Source organism: Lacerta agilis, chromosome 3, assembly GCF_009819535.1.
Source record: "Lacerta agilis isolate rLacAgi1 chromosome 3, rLacAgi1.pri, whole genome shotgun sequence".
In the NCBI taxonomy this organism is placed as follows: Eukaryota; Metazoa; Chordata; class Lepidosauria; order Squamata; family Lacertidae; genus Lacerta; species Lacerta agilis.
In genome coordinates this window covers 88,446,641-88,468,021 of record NC_046314.1, presented here as the reverse complement: position 1 = coordinate 88,468,021, position 21,381 = coordinate 88,446,641, and positions in this window count along the sequence as shown.

Below are 21,381 nucleotides of genomic sequence, written 5' to 3'. Positions count from 1 at the left end.
TGCACCTCCGGGGGTGAAGTCAGCACCTTAACCCCCCCCCCTTTACACCTTTGTTTTGGGCCAGAGGTGAGGATCCTGTGGCCCTTTAGATGACATCAGCTCCAGCCATGAGGGCTAATGATCAAGGATGATGGGATTTGTAGTCCTCTAATGTTTAAAAGGTTGCAAGTTACCCATTCCTGGTTAAGGACATGAAGTTCAGACAGTTTGAATCAGCCATACAAAATTCAGCATGTTCTGTCAGTATGGAAGCTATAGCTCTGTAACACAAAGCAATACAAATCTCACAAACTATAATTGATTCAGAAAATATGAATTGCATTGATTTTAGTTGGTATGTGTGTGTGTGAGAAAGATGTTTTACTATGTAAAGGTAAAGGACCCCTGGACAGTTAAGTCCAGTCAAAGGCGGCTATGGAGTTTCAGGCCAAGGGAGCCGGCGTTTGTCCACAGACACCTTTCTGGGTCATGTGGCCAGCATGACTAAACCACTTCTGGCACAACGGAACAACGTGACGGAAACCAGAGCGCGAAGAAGAAGAAGAAGAAGAAGAAGAAGAAGAAGAAGAAGTGGAGGAGGAGTTTGGATTTGATAACCTGCTTTATCACTACCCAAAGGAGTCTCAAAGCGACTAACCTTCTCCTTTCCCTTCCTCCCCCACAACAAACACACTGTGAGGTGAGTGGGGCTGAGAGTCTTCAAAGAAGTGTGAGTAGCCCAAGGTCACCCAGCAGCTGCATGTGGAGGAGCGGAGACGCGAACCCAGTTCACCAGATTACAAGTCTACCACTCTTAACCACTACACCACACTGGCTCTCAACTTGCAATGACGTGCTTTCGAACTGCTAGCTTGGCAGGAGCTGGGACAGAGCAACGGGAGCTCACTCCGTTGCGGGGATTCAAACCGCCAACCTTCTGATCAGCAAGCCCAAGAGGCTCAGTGGTTTAGACCACAGCGCTACCCACGTCCCTTTTTTAATATGTCCACTCTTCTATCAAACAGGCCATCTTCAACTAAATAGTTGGTCTAGAAATAGCCAGTGCTGATAACACACTAAGAAACCGCCCCCTTTAATCAGCTCAAGGGTGGGGGGGGGACTCAGAAAAGATTTTTTTTTGGGGGGGGAGAAGGTTCAATAGCACAAGGATAACCCTTTCATCGACAGAATCTTTGTGCTGCGTTGATTACAACCCATCATCAGTAATATGGACTTACCTATCAGGGGCGTGAGGGAACAGAGATGACTGCCAGAGGGCAAGCAGCCTAGCCTTGGGTGATTCTGAGGTTTCTTCTGTCTCTAGTAGGTTTGTGATTATGCTGTGAGAAATTACTAACTGTAGATTTGTAAGATAAGTTGCACACATGCATGGAAGGTATGAGATGGCAGAGAATGGAAGAGAAACGGGGATGTGCGCCAACTAGAACAAGAAAGGAAGGGGCAAATCCCCATGCAGGGAAATGGGGGAAATCTATCTGTGTGTGACAGTGATGTGAGTGGCTTCCAGATAATTTCACCAGATAGCAGCTGTCTAATGAGATGGGCATTAAATGGAATGTCAGGGAGGAGAGCAAGCTCTTGGAATAGGTTAAATTCTCCTCTGCAAAAAATGCAATATCCACTGGTATCCAGGCGATTGCCAGATGGTATCTGAGCATCTGCAGGGGATAGTGATTACTCTACATAGCAAGAGGAGAAAAGGGAGGGTGAGGGGCAGGAAAGTAGGGTGAAAACACAACAAAAAGATATTTCAGAAAGGCTTCTGTGCCACCCTGGGATGCTTCCCTTTTTATTTTAGGAATTTCCAGTCCACCCCTTAAAGAAGAAAAATGTCCCTCAGGTGAGATAAAAGTAACAGACCAAATATACATCACCATAAAAGCATAATAATAAAGTAATTGTAAAACAGCTATTTTAAAAGCAGCTGAAACCATTTTAGACGGCTGTGGAGATTTTTCCCCCCCTTTAAGCTTTTATGTAATGCTGAAAGGAGAACAGTGCTGGCACTAGCCAAGTCTCCTTGGGGAAGGAATTCCAAAGGTGGAGGCCACCACTGGGAAGCTTGTTCTTTTAGGCACCGCCTGCCTTGCCTAAATCCAGAAAGCCTTGATAGATCATTTCATTCCAGGGGCAGGTTAGTGTGGCAGCAGGCCTTTATTATTTCACGTGCTCAAATCCAATGTCATCTACGTCTTTAAATGTGAGCACTAGCATTTTGACTTCTAGTCAGAATCAGAGCACAAAGTAATAAAGCTCTCCACTGTTGCCAGTGCCCAGCTGCTTTTAGTAAAAGAAAAAAAACAACCCAAATAAGTCAGATTCACGTGCTTTTTCATACAGCAACAAGGTGAGGGGGAGTGACCTTGCTAGACCTGGTAGAACATCTTACTCTATGATCTTAACCCCTTCATGAATCAATTAGATAACACTGGTTATAGGAGACTCGATACCCCATAATGTGCATCTGATTTAGGCCGAAGTTTGCCAGCCTACCAGATACATGCACATGTGATTGCCTCCACATAGTCTAGGAATCTTCTTAGTTTAACAGAGGGTCATGGGGCGGGGGGTCAAAATAAAAAAATAAAAACAAGGGACACTGTAGAGTATGACTAACAACCTTACCCTGTCTGTTGATTGTTAGCTACATGGTCATTTAAAGCCATGATGATCACAGATTTTTTTTTTTAAACCAAAACCCTGTTTTTACACCAACAATCACTACCTAAGTGTCCCCACCACATCCACTATTCTCATTCCCTTTATTTTGATATTCAGAACCCCATTGCCTATTTATCCGAAATGGCACCAACCACTCACTGGATGGCAGTAACATAAGACTTGTGGGGAGCCCCAGGGTTTTCAGAAGTACAAAAATATTTAGAAGAAAAACTCAAGTGTGTGGATAGGCAGGAGGAGAGAGAGACGGGGACAGAATCAAAGCAGCCCAGTGAGGACTGAGCATGCTCAGTGGCCGCAGACTCACAGGGGGGTGGAATCAAAAATTTGGCACATGGAAAATGGAACAAAGTGGTTGGAATATTGGAGATCCCAGCGTTCCACATTGCAACCATTTGTTGTTGATCCCACTTACATCTTGTCGAGGACTCTTTTCTACCTGCAATATAACATATTAATTTACCCAATATTTACCCTTCCTGCCCTGGATTCTGAAGCAGGTGTCCTGACTGGCGCAGTTGTTTTAATTTCACCTACACAGGCACGGTTTAATAGAATGCCTTGATATAACCACAAGCCTGAAACTCAAACACATTCTGCATCTGGGTAGGTAGTTATAGGAGAAATGATGGAAAGGAAGTGACTGCGTATTTTCACACAACAACAGATACTGCAAAAATGGGATCTCCAAAATATCCCACGAGACAAAATGGAAATAATGATTTATGAGGGAAAGAGACTAGAAAAGGGGTGTGCATGCTATTCCTTGTACATCAGTATTTATTTTAAACATTTCCCCTCTTCTAAAAGGATTCTAGATACATAGGAACAGTTGGGGTGATGTATAGATTATTAAGTACTGGGTGGGGGGTGGGGGGGTAGCGGATAGCATATTCATATTGCCAAGCCATGCAGAGTTCAGCACCTTGTGAAACAGTCACAACTGACTCTTCCACAGCACAATTCAACCCAGATTTAATGTGCTGCAAACTGAGCATGTGATGAAGGAATGCTACAGCCATGAGCTACCTGCTTACGGTAAATTCTGCTATTTGAAGTCTGGAAGGGACGTCACCAGGCAGCACTAATGTGGACACTCACTGGCACATATACACCCTCCGTTATTGTTTCCAAAAACACGGGAGTGCCTTTATCTCCAGCACTGCCTTTGATCAGAACGTGGGACCAAACCGAGAGCCAGTGTAGATGCAATTGTAGTAAAGAGAACATGGATGGTTCTCTACTGCAAAGTGAAGCGAGCCGGCAAAGCTGATTCTGCCCACAGTTCTTAGCCGCAACCCCTCTCTAAATGCACGAGTGCCTGGCAGCTGTGACCTTGTCAAACAGCTTGTGAAAGGGGTCTTCCCAGACGAGTGCATGAGCTGGATGCGGCGTGGGGAAACTGAGCGGCTGTCACGTGAGTGCTGTGAGCAGTCTTGCCACCGAGCGAGGCAAGAGGTCCCATCTGGAAGCAGAACTCAGGACAGATTAGGGAGAAAAGCTGCGTGAACAATCCACGTCCCCGGCTGGAGCAACTTCAAACAATTTCCATGTGCCAATTCATTTGAGACTTTTCAGTCTGGTGGCTGTGTGCTGTATGAGGCCTCTGGTCTCTTTGGACATGAGACTTAGCAAGCACACAGGCCACATGTTTGCAGTTTTTCCCACTGTTGACGACTTATTTTTACATTAGAATAATTAATTCTAAGTTTGTATTGTAATAGGAGTATACCCATGTCACCTACATCTTCGCCCCACCACCACCCCTACGCACAGAGAGGGGACCTGAAATCCACTGCAACGCCATTTTAGATCCACTTCTTTCCAGAAGCAGAAGGACAAGTTGGCCAGAGAGGGGAGGGGGAGGCGGGCGATAACAATTCGGATGTTCAGATGCAAATCTGACCGCTCATTATCATCCAATCACCCACATCTCCGCACCCACCCATCACCTGCAGCCAGATTAGCTTCCCCACCCAGCCCCTCCACCGTTTGCATATCTAAATGCATCAGCCAAAACCCAGTGAGTGAAAACAATAGACAAACATTGCCTCAGGTCCTGACCGAAATAAACATCCTTATCGCTGGGGCTGCCCTTCCTCAGCGCACCCCACCCGAACCTGCAAAAACACCGTAAAGGCGTGCCTTTTTCCCTAATTGCTAAGCAGATGTCTCCCCTCTGTAATCGCTGATTTTAATGTGCCCTTTTCACCTCCAAAATGTCATGTATCGTTACGTTGTGTGTGGGTCTCTGACATTGTATCCAAAATGTAACTCTTGATTCTCCAGCTATGTACCTTAAATGTATCCCTGCGCTCCATGTATTTTTCTCTGTAACAACTATAAGGTTATAAGGTTATCTGCACTCTGACTGTATCAAAATTACGTTGCAAAGGGCTTCCTCTAGCTGCCGCCCTTCATAAAGACCAACTGCCACTCATCCGGGAGCTGTCAGATTCCCGTCCTCAACATTCTATGAACTGTCAAATTGCTTCCCCTATACCACAGCGCCATCTACTGGGTCTACCACCAAAGCAGCAGGATAAAAGACAATGGAAACATCTGCCATTCAAAGAGAATCACCTTTATTCATATACAAAACAACACGGACGTTCACCCTCCAGGAAGTTCCGATCACCAACTCCACCCTGCAGGACAGAAGACAACAGGAGTATTAGCAAGTCCAAAGAACCGGCAGGAAGACCACTTCGTCACTATTGTATAAGCCATCTCCTTGTACTTACCTTATGTAAATCCCTCCTTCCTGCTCTTTTCCTTCCATTCACCTGTATGGGAACAAAAATGTATAAAACCCTCCCTGTGACTATACTCATGGTTCTCTCTCTTCGTGATTCTACACGACGTAGGGGAACCTCTGTTGCAACAGATCCAAATAAACGGGAGGGCTGTGCCTTGCTTTCCCTTCTACCAGCTCCGGTGTCGCCTCTGTTTTTCCAGCGTAAGTGGGGAGCTCAGAAAAGGTGTGGGCTTCTCAGGGCTAAATTTCCGGAACTCCTCCTTGGGAAAACCGGGCCCCTTTTTGCCTTTTTTGTCCAAAATTGGCTTACAACATTTGGCAACCACTCCAGGGACCCAAGTTTCCCGGTGATCTGAGGGGTCTGGGGACGAGGGAGCTCAGCGCGCACCCAGCCTTTTGCAGGGAGAGCATTCCCCCGCCCCGGGGACCAGGATCTCCGGCAGTAATTTGGAGTTCCAGCGGGACGCACCGGAGGAAAGCAACGCAACCGGGAAGGAAATTTGTTTTTTTTGTCATTTCGTTCATTGGTTGAAGGCTAAAGGAACCCGGGAAAGCCATCGAAAGAGCGCTAAGTGAGTATAGGGGACACGGGATAACGGGTGGATAAGTGACCGCAGCAACGAAAAACTCTGTTCTATCCCTTTTCTTTCTCTTGGCTCGGACTTTGGTTAGCAGCACAGCTGCAGGGCAAAGTGATAAAGCAGAACCAAAGTCCTGGGTACAGCGCTTCCGTCCTAAACGCGACAGCTGACCCAAAATCTACCCTGACTCTCTTGTCGAAATCTTACTCCTTTCCTCTTTTAATCTTTGAAGGTAAAGCCGCCCCTGCGCAGTTCTGATCTGAAAAGACGTGACGGACTGCTGTCAGAACGCAAGGTTACCTTTTCCTTTCAAAAATCTATCCTGGGCTTACCGCTTCGGCATTGCACACGCAAGCGTTCGAAGGCAGGTAGCCCCTTCCTTAGCGTGTAAGAGGCAGGAACGTTGCTGTCGGACCCTCAGCAATTGAATTGACACTAGTAAGGGGGGTCTCGAAGGTACTTGATCGCACCACAGCCTAGTAGCGAAGGAGCCAACGGCTGGCCGCCTAGTAGTTAGCGCAGACGAACGGTAGGCAGGAAGAAGGGACTGTGCAGTCCCAGGGTTAGTGTTAGTGAGTGTCCGATAATTCAGGGTTTCCCCAGCCCGAACTGCAGTATAAAAGGCCGACCCTATAGTTAAGATGGGTGCACCTCAGTCCAAGGAATTCCAATACCAGACTCCCGAGCAGGGCAAAGCGCAACTGCGACTTGGCCCGGGACGGGACTCTGAGTCTGACAGCCCGCTCCAGTTCGTCCTTCTGAACTGGGCGAAGCTGCCAGGGACACATGATCTTGACAAAAGGAAGCTAAAGAAATTATGCAGGACCTGTTGGGTGAGGGCTACTGCCCACCACCCCGTAGATCAAATCTGGCTATCCGGCGGTTCCTTTAATATCAAACGTCTCGCCTTGCTACGGACCGTCCTGGAAGATCAATACCCGCTACAGGTCCAATACCTCGACCTCTTTGTAACAGCAAGAGACGTCTTACAGAGCAACAAATCCCCTAAAGCTTTCCACCAGATGTCAGTGCTAGGGAAGAAGGAAGTTAAACCGCCTCCCTACCGGGAAGTTACAGAAGATGAGATCCAGGACAGCTATCCCCTCCGAACCTGTAGACTCGGGGAAGTAAGAGGAGCCCCATCCGTCCCCAACAACCCAGATGATGAACCTGAGACCGCACCGCCCGTCCTCAGCCCTGTGTCACCATCTCCTAATAGACCCCGGAGCGAACGTACTACCCCTCCAACCCTGAGCCCCGTTTCCAGCAGGACCCGCAGTAACTCCCTCATAAGGCAGCTCATAGTGGCACTGAAGGAAGTGACAGCGGACCAGAGCCGCAGCGATGGGGAGGGTACCAACTCCACTCCGACTAAGACAGCGGAAATGGACACCCCTGAGGGACAGTATCCCCTCAGGCATGTACCCATAGCGCCCGCCTCAGATCAGGGAGCTGCCACCTTCGTGTACTCTCACGTCCCTTTTACATCATCGGATCTAATGAATTGGGCTGATAAGATGGCCACCCTTAAAGATGAGCCCGGACAATGCGTCCGATTTATTAACTCTATCTTCAAGACGCATAATCCATCTTGGGCAGATGTCCACATGCTGCTAGAAGCCCTCTTTGATGACCCCGACAGGGAGGAAATATTATCTAAGGCAGGAGAAGCGCTCATCTTGCCACAATTTCAGGATGGACAAAATAAACCTGCCGATGCCGCTTTAGTTACCGCGCACCAACTCAGGAATGAACCTGACTGGGATTATAACTCAGCAAAAGACCAGTGGCACCTCAGGGTTTTCAGGAAAGCGGTTATTGAAGGAATAAGAGCAGCCAAGAAGAAAGGGATAAATTGGACAAAAATACAAGCCATAACACAGGGAGCTGATGAGACCCCATCCTCCTTTTACACACGTCTCATAAATGCATTCAGGACGTGGGGAGGCATCGACCCCGATCTAGCGGAGAACCAAATAATTGTGAAAAGCTTTTTCAAGGACCAATGTAATGCAGATATTAGGAAGGTCCTCTCCCTACAGCTTGGCTATGAGGGGAAACCTATCAGTGAAATCCTGGCCATAGCAAAGACTGTGTTTGACGGAAGAGATGAACGAAGGAAAAAGGAGGCTAGGAAGGAAAAGGAGGAAGATGCCCGTGTGTTGGCCCTAGCCCTAGGCGTTCCACAGATTGCCCCGACAGGGAATAATGTTCCCTTCCACAGAGGTCCGCCCAGGAACCCCAGCTTCCAACCGTCCGCTGGAAACCTACGAGGGCAACCCCAAGGCAGGGGAAACGGCTTTAACCGAGGCCCAGCCCCCTACGGGAAACCGGGGTTCAGCCGCCAGCCCGGCCCCTACCTATGCTATTACTGCAATCAGGAGGGCCATTTCCGCCAAAATTGTCCGATTTTCTATAAAGATATGGTGTCGGCGAATCCGCAAGGGATGGTAACCCAGACCCTACCACCACCCCAGAACCCCACACCGAACGCTGGCCCAACTGGAGGAAATCCCTTCCATAACCAGTTTACGCAACAACGCACCCAAGCCTCACAGCCGCCACAACCCTATAATTATTGACAATTAGCAGGGAATCCCGAAGAGCCAGCCCTAGTTTGCCCGACTTTCCTGTTGTCCTCGCAAGATCCCATCTGTACACTTAAGATTGATGGTCGCATGATTATGCCCCGAGCCTGGGTCCCTAGACATTTGCGCGTGTTACATAATTTCACCCATTGGGGAGCCAATCGCCTAGCAGACAGCCTTCTTAGGAATTGGTATGCCCCTGGTGCACATCAATTTGCCAAATCCGTGTCAAAGAACTGCCCCATATGCGCAGACTTCAATCCCAAGAGAGAACCCCGAGGTCCCCCCGGTTCCCGACCTTGGGCATATATCCCCTTCAAGAGTCTTCAATTAGATTTTGCCGAGCTCCCCAAATGTCAAAACTATCGGTACATTCTCATTATCACGGATAAGTTATCAGGCTGGCCTGAAGCTTTTCCTGTAAGACAAGCTAATGCGCAAACTGGGGCCAGAATCCTTATGCAAGAGATCATTCCTAGATATGGGGTTCCACGACGACTTGACAGCGACCGCGGAACCCACTTCTCTGCAGAAGTCGTCCAAGCAGTTACCAAAGCTTTTGGGATAAAATGGGAATTACATAACCCGTATCATCCTCAGTCTTCCGGCCAGACTGAGCGCATGAATGGACTCATAAAAACTCAGTTGGGGAAACTGTGTAAGGCCACCAACCTCAAATGGATTAACGCTTTACCCATAGTTCTACATAACATCAGAAGTCAACCTAGGGGACCCACAAAGCTCTCCCCGTATGAACTTTTATTTGGGAGACCTTCCCCTACCCACACTTCCCAACTCCCCGTCTTTGAGCTCAAGGCTGGGGAAGCTGAACTAGCCACTTATGTGTCAGAATTGCAGCGGCACCTTAAGAAACTGCATCACTATGCCGCAAATTGTCAAAATATCCCCCTTGACATTGACGCTCACCAGTTCAAATCAGGGGACTGGGTCAGGGTGAAGACCCACAAGAAATCCACCCTCGAACCACAGTGGGAGGGTCCCTTCCAGGTTCTCCTTACAACTCCAACCGCCCTCAAGGTGGCTGAACGTTCAGCTTGGATACATTATACCCGGTGCAAACACGCCTCGCCTCCCGACGACGACGTGGCAACAAGAGACAACCAGGAACAACCAGCCACCGACCCAGATGACACCTCCGCGGCTCCAGCTCCTTTGCATCACACCGCCACGCCTGTGCCAGACACCGTAGAGTCATCCCCGGATCCTTCACCACACCTCCCACCAACGTTCCCAGATGACAGCGGGGGTAATCGTAGTCCCCTAGCAGCTGGAGAGGGGTCCTGGAAGAACCCTGAAGAAAAGTGGCTCTCGAGGATACTTATCGATCCTAGCCCAGAAGATCCAGACCATCCTCCCATCAGAATGCAGTTTCGGAAAGAGGCTCGCCCGTGACGAGCCTTACCCTCCCCTCTTCCCTTTAAAACACCACCCCCCTCCTTCCCTTCTGTCTCATTCCCCCTTGTCTGTCAATCTGCTCTCTTTCCTCACAGGTAGACCTCGCCATGGATGTAAGAAGCCGGAAGCTCACCAGGATCATCGTAGCCGCCGTCCTGCCAGGCTATACCCTCGAGAGCACCACCCAGCCCTACAACTGTGGAAGAAACCCGTCGGAACACTTCTTCCTAGACCAGACCGCCCTTGGAACCCCAGGCCAGCCCAACTACAACTCCTTCGGTGACTTCCCATTCTGCCTGCCGGGAACCAGGACATGGCTCCGTCACGCGTTCCGACCCTGTCTCCAAGGCTTACAGGTCTGGGAACTTCTCGTCAGGTCAAGCTCCTTTGAAATCTTTGGTAGAGCTTTCTTCACCCTCGACCAGCAGTGGAACCGTTTGACTTGCCACAATGGGACTACCTTGCAAGGTCGTTGGGGGGGAATTCACGCACCCATACTTCCCCCAGGACCAAGGACATGGACTTTGGGAGGGCCACACAGATTCTTTTTACACCGAACATTGGACCTATGGGTTTTACTGCAGTGACTCCGCCTCCGCCTCTTCCATCCAAGGGCAGGGCGTGTAAGCTCATCGGGGCAGAGTGCTGTTCTTATGTCACGGACCAAACCTTCAACATCTCAGCCCACCTAAACGCCATTGCCTCCCTCACCGGTAACCTTAAAGGCATCCAACATGAGGGTATATCCGACTGGGACCCATGGTCATGGCTCCCTAATACATCGTGGATACGTGAAACAGTGAAAGGAATACTTTTTATAACTGCCTCTGTGATTGCAATAGCTGCCTTCTTCTGCTGCTGTTTCCAATGTTTCCCCATTGCACTGCGTTCAGCTTGACCCTCCCCCCCTTCCTGTCCAAGCCCCCTTGGTGCAGCTCCATGGAAACCCGGTACCAATGCCTATGTACCACTTAGGGGGCGGCGTCTACTCCACTAAGGATGTGCGGCCATAATTTTGTGCCAAAATTAAGCCGCAGAGAGGGGAAATGTAATAGGAGTATACCCATGTCACCTACATCTTCGCCCCACCACCACCCCTACGCACAGAGAGGGGACCTGAAATCCACTGCAACGCCATTTTAGATCCACTTCTTTCCAGAAGCAGAAGGACAAGTTGGCCAGAGAGGGGAGGGGGAGGCGGGCGATAACAATTCGGATGTTCAGATGCAAATCTGACCGCTCATTATCATCCAATCACCCACATCTCCGCACCCACCCATCACCTGCAGCCAGATTAGCTTCCCCACCCAGCCCCTCCACCGTTTGCATATCTAAATGCATCAGCCAAAACCCAGTGAGTGAAAACAATAGACAAACATTGCCTCAGGTCCTGACCGAAATAAACATCCTTATCGCTGGGGCTGCCCTTCCTCAGCGCACCCCACCCGAACCTGCAAAAACACCGTAAAGGCGTGCCTTTTTCCCTAATTGCTAAGCAGATGTCTCCCCTCTGTAATCGCTGATTTTAATGTGCCCTTTTCACCTCCAAAATGTCATGTATCGTTACGTTGTGTGTGGGTCTCTGACATTGTATCCAAAATGTAACTCTTGATTCTCCAGCTATGTACCTTAAATGTATCCCTGCGCTCCATGTATTTTTCTCTGTAACAACTATAAGGTTATAAGGTTATCTGCACTCTGACTGTATCAAAATTACGTTGCAAAGGGCTTCCTCTAGCTGCCGCCCTTCATAAAGACCAACTGCCACTCATCCGGGAGCTGTCAGATTCCCGTCCTCAACATTCTATGAACTGTCAAATTGCTTCCCCTATACCACAGCGCCATCTACTGGGTCTACCACCAAAGCAGCAGGATAAAAGACAATGGAAACATCTGCCATTCAAAGAGAATCACCTTTATTCATATACAAAACAACACGGACGTTCACCCTCCAGGAAGTTCCGATCACCAACTCCACCCTGCAGGACAGAAGACAACAGGAGTATTAGCAAGTCCAAAGAACCGGCAGGAAGACCACTTCGTCACTATTGTATAAGCCATCTCCTTGTACTTACCTTATGTAAATCCCTCCTTCCTGCTCTTTTCCTTCCATTCACCTGTATGGGAACAAAAATGTATAAAACCCTCCCTGTGACTATACTCATGGTTCTCTCTCTTCGTGATTCTACACGACGTAGGGGAACCTCTGTTGCAACAGATCCAAATAAACGGGAGGGCTGTGCCTTGCTTTCCCTTCTACCAGCTCCGGTGTCGCCTCTGTTTTTCCAGCGTAAGTGGGGAGCTCAGAAAAGGTGTGGGCTTCTCAGGGCTAAATTTCCGGAACTCCTCCTTGGGAAAACCGGGCCCCTTTTTGCCTTTTTTGTCCAAAATTGGCTTACAACAGTATCTTGGTGTGTGCATACCTTTATGCAAATCTGTGCCCTCTTTTGTGGTAATGTGTAAGAGGCTGCCCTACTATACTTATGGGGACAGGCTGAGCTCACTGGAATCCCGTCAAAGATGCCCCCCCCCAAGTCTCTACAGTACTGTATTTGGTTGACTGCTGTTGCTTGAGTGTTGTCACCCTGTGATTTGCATGGCTGCCACCAGATGGCACCATAAGAGAAAAGGAGGGAAAAAAGGAGTAAGGTGAAAATGCAGGGTGCATTGTGGTGCTGCAGGACAGAAGAAATTTAAGCATTTGAGAGGTGGGAAGGAGGTAGAAAATGCATGAGGTGGAGAGATCTCAGGGATTACATACAGGTAGGCATCTGTGCCCAAAGGAGTATATGCAAAAAATGGAGCAAGGCGGAGACAAGACTATGGGGTGAAGGGGAAAATAGGGGGTACAAAGAGGGTTGCAGAATAGGAGGGATGGCGGCTTCAGAATGGGGGGGAGGAGAATAAAAAGGGGGCTTAGTAGTTGCAATGTGTGGGATGAGGAACACCCAGGAGGTTGGTCCGTGGGCAAGTGGTTGGTTTTGTTGTATATGCAATGATTGTCGGTGTTTTTGGATGATGCCATGGCCTTTGGCTAGTGCAGTTAACTTTATGATGATGGTGGCGGGGTACAAGTGGGGCGGCAGAAAAGAAGGGGAAGGAACAGGCACGGTAATGAGGGTGAAGGTGGAAACAGGGGTGCAAGCAGGGCTGAACAATAGAAGAGAGACATTGCTTCAGAAATGTGGCTGGGATGGTTGAAGAGGGGCTTAATAGTTGCATGGTGTGGGAAAGAGTTGGTCAGCAGAGCAAGTGGGGGAGCAGAGCCCCCCATGTTTGTTATATCTCTTGGGAATGCTCTTGCTTTGGATTTCCTGCTTTGAGCAGGAAGTTGGGCTCAGTGTTCTACAAGCCCCAACTCTATGGTTCTATGAGTCTGGTGGCCTGCTTGTCCAGGCGCCATCTTCAAATACCGGTACCTGAAGGGCTGTCCCATGGAAGATGGAGGAAGCTTGTTTCTGCTGGTCCAGAGGCTAGGACCTGAATCAATGGATTCCAATTACCAGAAAGGAGATTCTGACTAAACATCAGAAAGAACTTTATGGTGGTCAGAGCAGTTCATCTGTGGAACGGACTTCCTTGGAAGGCGGTGGGCTCTCCTTTTCTAGAGGTTTTTAAGCAGAGGCTGAATGACCATCTGTCAGGGCTCATTTAGCTGTGATTTCTGCTTTGCAGGGGGGTTGGACCAGATGACCGGTCACAAAGAGCAAAACGGTCGAAAAAGCAGCATTAATTTAACTCCAAGGAGAGTAGAAATATTTGAGGGGAAGGGAGGACTATCACCCTTCTCTCGCCTCCAAGAGAACAGCAACCCATTGAGTAATTTGTCCAACGTCAAGAAGAAAATCAGTGGCAGAGCCAGATACTTGCTATATATCTTTACGAAGTTGCAGCCAGCTGCTATTTATCCGCAAGATCTGTTTAGGAGAATAATTTAAGGCTCAGCTCTTCTGTGAAAACAGATGTTGAGGTGGCGGGAGGAAGTCCAACTCTCTGAAAACGGTCAAAACTGGATGAGGAACGGCTAACTTTCCTGATACAAAAACGATGTTTGCTTAAAAAAAAAAAAAAAAGATTGAACAGCAAGACATCAGCATAGATGGCTGTAATGCTGGTGAGTGGCAGGCAGTGATACTGTTACATCTGGAACGTGATTGGGAAGTGGGGGATGGGATGGAAAGCTGGAGATTGCATGTTTTCCAGTCTCATGCAGAATAAATCTGCCACTCAGGAGAAAAGCTTTAATCCAGAGATCTGACATTAAGGTCGTTCCCTCTGCCCTTTCATCAGTAGTACAATCCTGAACATAATACACGTCCTTAGCAAAAAATGGTTTTGCAGATGCACCAAGCTAAAGGGCCTGCAGTTCACAGCATGCCACAGAAGTGTGGCATTGGCAGGGGTGATTTAAAAAAAATTGTTAAAAGAGGGTAGTGACAACCGCTAAGTTCACAGCAGAAGGAATCAGGCATTGCTTGCCTTAATGTCGTAATGCTGAACTTCTTCCCTTCATTCCAGAGCAGCTCACAGGCAGATTGGGGTCACGTTTGGTATTGTTCCTTTCAAATATGGGCTTTCCTTGACATGGAAGCAATGCAGAGGAGGACGCGAAATGCCTGGCCAACTTTGGCCAACCTTTGCTAGCCTGATGCCCTCCAGATTGTTTTGGACTACAACTCCCACAAGCCCCTTCCTGTACAGATATCAGGGAAAGTTTTCAGAGAAGGGAAACCAAAATGGTCCAAGGGGATGGGGGCAACTGCCCTAGGAGGAAAGGTTAGGACATAATGGAGCTTTTTAGTTTGGGGAAGAGGTGAGTAAGCAGAGACTTGATAGAGTTGTGTGAGGTTATGAATGGTGTGGTAAAGCGGATAGAGAAAAGTTTCTCTCTCCCCCTCTCTCATAATACTAAAAATACTAGAATGCTAGATATTCAGGAAAGCTGAATTTTGGGAGATTCGGGACAAAAGAAAGAAAATAATAATAATTGTGGATGGGGAGAATGCTGTTGCACTCATGCCCTGCTTGCAGGCTTCCTCTAGACCATTTTTAAAACAGAGTGGTAGTTTAGATGGGCCTTCGGCCTGATCCAGTACACTCTTCTTATGTTCTTCAATAAGACTTAAAAGAAACTGAGTTTTAACAACGTACAAGTAATTGATATATTTGTAAAATATATTACTGGAAAAATGTATTTTGTTCTTCGTAAAGAACACATTATGATGAGTTATAAACGCACTTGCATTTCATATTTGAGATGCTTCTCAGTTAAGGTATTTGCAACTGAACTCAAGCATACAGATTTTGCCCACTCTATATATTCCTGTGGAATAATGTTGCTATAGTGATTAATCTTCCCAGCATAAATGAATGAGACACCTTCTCAACTGCACTGACACCATACAGTTGCTTGCCTCTCACTACCTTGAATGCCCATTGTAGACATTCCTAAACTTTCCCTTTTAAAATTTCCCTTAAAAAGCCTTTTACTTCATGAGATGTCCTGTTGACTTCAAGGATTTTCACACTGAAAGTCATCTGAACTAAGTAACACCAGTCACACTGAAAGTCAAGACCTTACATTATGCGTTGTAGATCGCCACCTGCTGGCATGATGTCTACATTGCTACTAATATTGAGTTTTGCTTGGCAAGAATCTATTTTTTTATTTGGCAGGGGGATATACAGTCAGCTTCTCATCGATGCTCAGTTTTGTGAAGCGGAATTGTATTTGAAAGTTTCTGATACATCTTCCGTGGCTTTTAGTTGGGGAGACAAGGGGATTTAGTGATTAAAACAATAGTGCTAATTGGGGTGAAAATAAATGTCTTGGAGTAGACCGCAAATATTTCATCACTAATCTAGCACAGTTTTCTGAACCAGGGGCCATATGGGCCTCCAGGATATTCCAAGGGAGCCACAGGTGAAAAATGTGTAAATGGGCACAGCATGAGGCTAGGGGGCCACAGAGAGAAGTGAGAAGTAAAGGGGGCAAATTGCTGTAAGGTGACTGAGGGCCAGGCAGCAAGCAGATGTCAGCCCCACTCTAGCCTTTTGGACTGAATCTGTAGGTTTCCCCCTCTTGTGCCAAATAACTGGGGTAAAGAAAAGTGTTGTATACTTTTTTATTATACATGGAAGATGGATCTCCCTCGGGAGGTTCTGAACTCTCCTTCCTTGGAGGTTTCTAAGCAGAGGTTGGGTGGTCACCTGTCATGGATGCTTTAGCTGAGTTTCCTACATTGCAGGGGGTTGCACTAGAAAGATGACTCTTGAGGTCCTTTCCAGCTCCATGATTCTATGTTTTTCTGCTTCAATAATATTTCATTATGTTCCTATCATTTGATGTAATTGTATTTTGTATATTTACAAATGAAACATTTAAATAGCTACCTTTCTACCAGTAGGAGGGGGGACATGGGCGTAGCCAGGATTTTTGTTAGGGGGTGCAGACCTTTGTTAGGGGGGGCCAGAACCTCAGATTTGTATTGATTTTGTACTTGGGGGGGGAACCGCCCCCCGGCTACGCCCAAGGGGAGCACAGGAAGAGAACAAGGTTGGAAGGGGGGAAAGGTTGGGAAACACTGATCTAGTAGAACATTCATCATCATAAATTTAAAGTAGGCCTACATTAATTAGGAGTAAAGTGGTACCTCGGATTACAAACGCTTTAGGTTACAAACTCCGCCAACCCAGAAATAGCACCTCGGGTTAAGAAGTTTACCTCAGGATGAGAACAGAAATCTCATGGCAGCAGCGGGAGGCCCCATTAGCTAAAGTGGTACCTCAGGTTAAGATCGGACCTCCAGAACGAATTTAGTTCTTAACGAGAGATACCACTGTATTTTCCTTTTTATCATGATGATTACCTGTCATTCTTAAAGACACAGGCAGAGCAATCCTATGCACCATTTAAATAGCTGTCAACTTTTCCCTTTTTGAAAAAGGGAAATTCCCTTATTCCGAATAGGATTCCTCGCAAGAAAAGGGAAAAGTTTACAGCTATGCATTTATGTTGTGGGGTGGAAATAAGCTGGTGAAACATTCACCATAACCTATACATTCTTAGCTGTGGGGAGGAATACACAATAAGTAAATACAAAATAGCAAGAAAATAGCAGGCATACACCCTGCAGCATCCCTCAAAACACATTCTGCTTGTGGTACAACAGTCATGTCCTTGAGGAGGCAATGTGTCATTGGTTTCTCCTGTCTTTCCTTCCTATGTTCTCCATCCCAGCTGTCCACCATCAGTTTGTAACATACGCAGTGAGTGGTGATGGTGGAGGCAGAGTAGTGTGCAATCTGCATAGCAGGAACTGTTTTAATAAATGGGGAGCGAAGGGAAGGTACCTGTCTTTGCAGTGTCCCAAATTTGTTTATTTTGCTCATTTCTGTCTTAGCGTACAGGTTGATGGCCCCCTGGTGAAAGATGTGCATTCTGGCATGATATAAACTATTGGGGCTCAGAGGTCAGAAATTGTGCCTCCCCACATATTGGAGTAGCAATGTAGTTTTGTTACTATAAATTTTTATTGTTTGCTAAGTGTTCACAGCCTCAATTCATCATCTCGAGGTATTACGGTAAACCCCCCCCCTGTTCTATAGCAGCGACACAATTTCAGGAAATGGTGGCTTTTAATATTACATTCCTGGCAATATGGTTAAGATCTATGCGTGGGAAATGTCTGCTTTCAATAATGCCAAGAGATTCAACAGCTGAGTTTAATTAATGTATGGAACCTAAGAAAGCTATTGGATAAGTCCCAATCTGCACTATACACCTAAAGCAGTATCATACCACTTTAAATGGTCATGGCTTCCCTACTCCCAAGTAATCCTGGGAAATGTAGTTTGTTAAGGGTACCGAGAGTTGGTTGTTGTTGTTGTTCAGTCGTTCAGTCGTGTCCAACTCTTTGTGACCCCATGGACCAGCGCACGCCAGGCACGCCTATCCTTCACTGCCTCCCGCAGTTTGGCCAAACTCATGTTAGTAGCTTCGAGAACACTGTCCAACCATCTCATCCTCTGTCGTTCCCTTCTCCATGTGCCCTCCATCTTTCCCAACATCAGGGTCTTTTCCAGGGAGTCTTCTCTTCTCATGAGGTGGCCAAAGTATTGGAGCCTCAACTTCAGGATCTGTCCTTCTAGTGAGCACTCAGGGCTGATTTCCTTAAGAATGGATAGGTTTGATCTTCTTGCAGTCCATGGGACTCTCAAGAGTCTCCTCCAGCACCATAATTCAAAAGCATCAATTCTTCCCCTCAAAGAGATACAATTCTCAGAGTGGTTTGACAATCAATCTCTCTTCTCAGAGAGCTCTAAGAATTGTAGCTCTGTGTGGGGAATAGGGGTTTCCTTCTTTGGGGAAGGCCATGACTGTTTGAAGCGTTATAATCATACCATTGTAAATGTATAGTGCAGATGGACCCAAGTCTACCAAAGGAAAAACATCCCAGCCTTCGCCAGCCTGGTGCCCTCCAGATGTTGTCAGACTGCAACTCTGACAATATCTGTAGGGTGCCAGTTTGGTGAAGCTGTTTTTAAAATTGTGCTTTAATGTTGTGAAGGACAGTAAATGAATGAATGAATGAATGAATGAAAGCAGTGGCTCTCCAGCATCTCAGAAAGAGGATCCCTTTTGCATCATCTACTAGTTCATACCCTCCAACATTTCCCCGATGACAATAGGGACGTCCCATTCCATAATGATAATTTTACTATTTATACCCCACACATATTACTGGGTTGCCCCAGTCACTCTGGGCAGCTTCTAACATATATAAAACATACATAAACATTAAAAAATTTTTTTTAAAAAAAACCTTCCCTATACAATATTGCCTTCAGATGGCTCGGGCATCGGACAACTCCATACCCTCCAACATTTTTCCAATGAAAATAGGGACACCCTAAGGAAAAGCAGGACATTCCAGTAGACAGGGTGAACAGGGTTTGTGTCTCCGCTCCTCCACATGCAGCTGCTGGGTGACCTTGGGCTAGTCACACTTCTCTGACGTCTCTCAGCCCCACTCACCACACAGAGTATTTGTTGTGGGGGAGGAAGGGAAAGGAGAATGTTAGCCGCTTTGAGACTCCTTCGGGTAGTGATAAAGCGGGATATCAAATCCAAACTCCTCCTTCTTCAAATCAGAAACCTGGACGGCTTCTCTAAATCAGGAAACCCTGGAAACTAGGGACACTTGGAGGGTCTGCTAGCTGACATACCTTTAAGTTGAAACCATACATTATTACCACTATTTCAAGATGCAGCTGCTTATTTATACTACAAAGGAACACTTGCTTTGATGGTAAAGAACGTGTATTGTTTCTGTGGTGATTTTTTTTTATGTAAAGAAAATGTGTCTAGCAAAACCAAATGAAAAACAGATTTAAAAATGATTAATAAGGCCCAGTTATATATATTATGATGGCTAAATCAGGGGCAACATAAGGTAGACAAGAATGTACTGGTAAATCTCACGTTGGTTTGAAGTAGATCAGCAAGGATTTCTGACCTAATTATCAGTGACAATGGTGTGTACTCAGCAACAACAATTCTTCTATATTAGTAAATGTCCCATAGGCAGGAACAGACCACACTACCATTTCAGAGCCTGCTTAAATTTCCTGTTTAGCCAGACATTCCTGGCTTGATAACATCGGCTACAAATGCTGCTGCTAACTCTGTAAGTTGTATTATAGCAGCAGCTGGTGTGTTCTGCATTTTATCATTTTCTACGTGGTTCTTTTATTTCATTATTGTTGACCGCCTAGAGATATTAACATACAAAGCATTTTTACAAAATTCCCTAGAGAAAAATATAAATAACAGGCTCTAAATGCCAAAGCAATTAAGTTAGGGGAAACCAGGGGTTCTTCATAATTATGACAGGTATGAAATCAGCTGCAATAAGAACAACACAAAGATCAATTTCTTGATGGACTCTGAAAAGCATAATTTGTTTCAGGTCTAGCAATAATTAGCACTGGGCAAGGAGGGGCCAGCCAAGGCCTCTGTAAGCTCTAATAATAAGTTTAGTGTCTGTGTGCTTTTCTAAGGAGCCCCGTTTTAAAAGCCTTTAGCTGCAGGCCGGTTAATAAAACGGAAATGCAGATTCTGTTGGGGGAAGATGAGGAGAAGAAAGGGTCCCTTTTCATTCAGGACGTGGAGGGAGCACAAAAGCAGGCTGCCGTGAAAGGGAAACTGGGCTCCCGGATTAACTGCAGGAGAGCTGTGTGAGTGTGTGCACAATGCTTGAACTTCAAGTGCCAAGAAAAACAGGGCATAACCTCTCTGGGGCCTGTAGAATCAAAATGGCTTTCTGCCCAGCAGGCCTTCAACCTTTCCACATTGTATGTGTTAAGGGGAGTGGGGAGCGAAAGGATAATCCCCCTATCCAGGTTATAATGTCAGGTCACCTGCTGAAGCAAAAGATAACCACACCTCCAGCCAAAGTGTTTATCCCACTTGCCTTGCTTTTGCCACATCTCTAAAATACGGCTGTTAGAGCATCTCACAATATTAGGAATGTTTTATTAATACTGTACAAACACAAACCTAGGAGCTGCTGTAGCAATATGCCTAGCTTAAGATCCCATCACCTTATTATACAAGTCATCCAAGAGGCTCAGTGGTTTAAACCACAGCGCCACCCACGTCCCCCTCTTGGGGAAACCTCTTGAGTTGGGCTTGCCGATCAAAAGGTTGGCGGTTCGAATCCCTGTGACCGAGTGAGCTCCCGTTGCTGTGTCCCAGCTCCTGCCAACCTAGCAGTTTGAAAGCATGCCAGTGCAAGTAGATAAATAGGTACTGAAAACGGCGTATATATAACTTCGTTTATTCAACAGCTCACTTCCATATTAAAACAAGAACACACTCTGAAAGCCCAACAAGAAGAACTGCCAGTTGGCAGTTGACAGTTGACAGAGCTTGCCATTAGAACTTTCATCCACCTACGCTCTGCAATTGGTTAGAATCATAACGTGTTAAACCCAATACATAACACTCCTCCCCCCAACTTCCTAACAAAAGGAACAAACATAGTCATCAAAGTGTGCTGGTCTTTTCCGCTCCCGCTGGGACCGTCGTGGTTCCTGTGCCCGAATGGGTGACCCAGGAGGTTCCTCCGGTACCTGCGGTCTAAGTGGGGAGGCCAGCTCTGAAGGGGTAATGGCCAATGGCACCATTGAGGACTCCGGCCTGAAGTCACCTTGCTGGGGTAACTCGGTCACCGGCAACCCATCTGGTTCCCACCCTGGCCTGGGCACAGATTCTCCCAAAGTACCCATTTCTCTGTACTCTGGTTCCGCTTGAAGTTCCCTGTTCGGAGGTGTCCTGGTTCTGATCTGGTCAAGG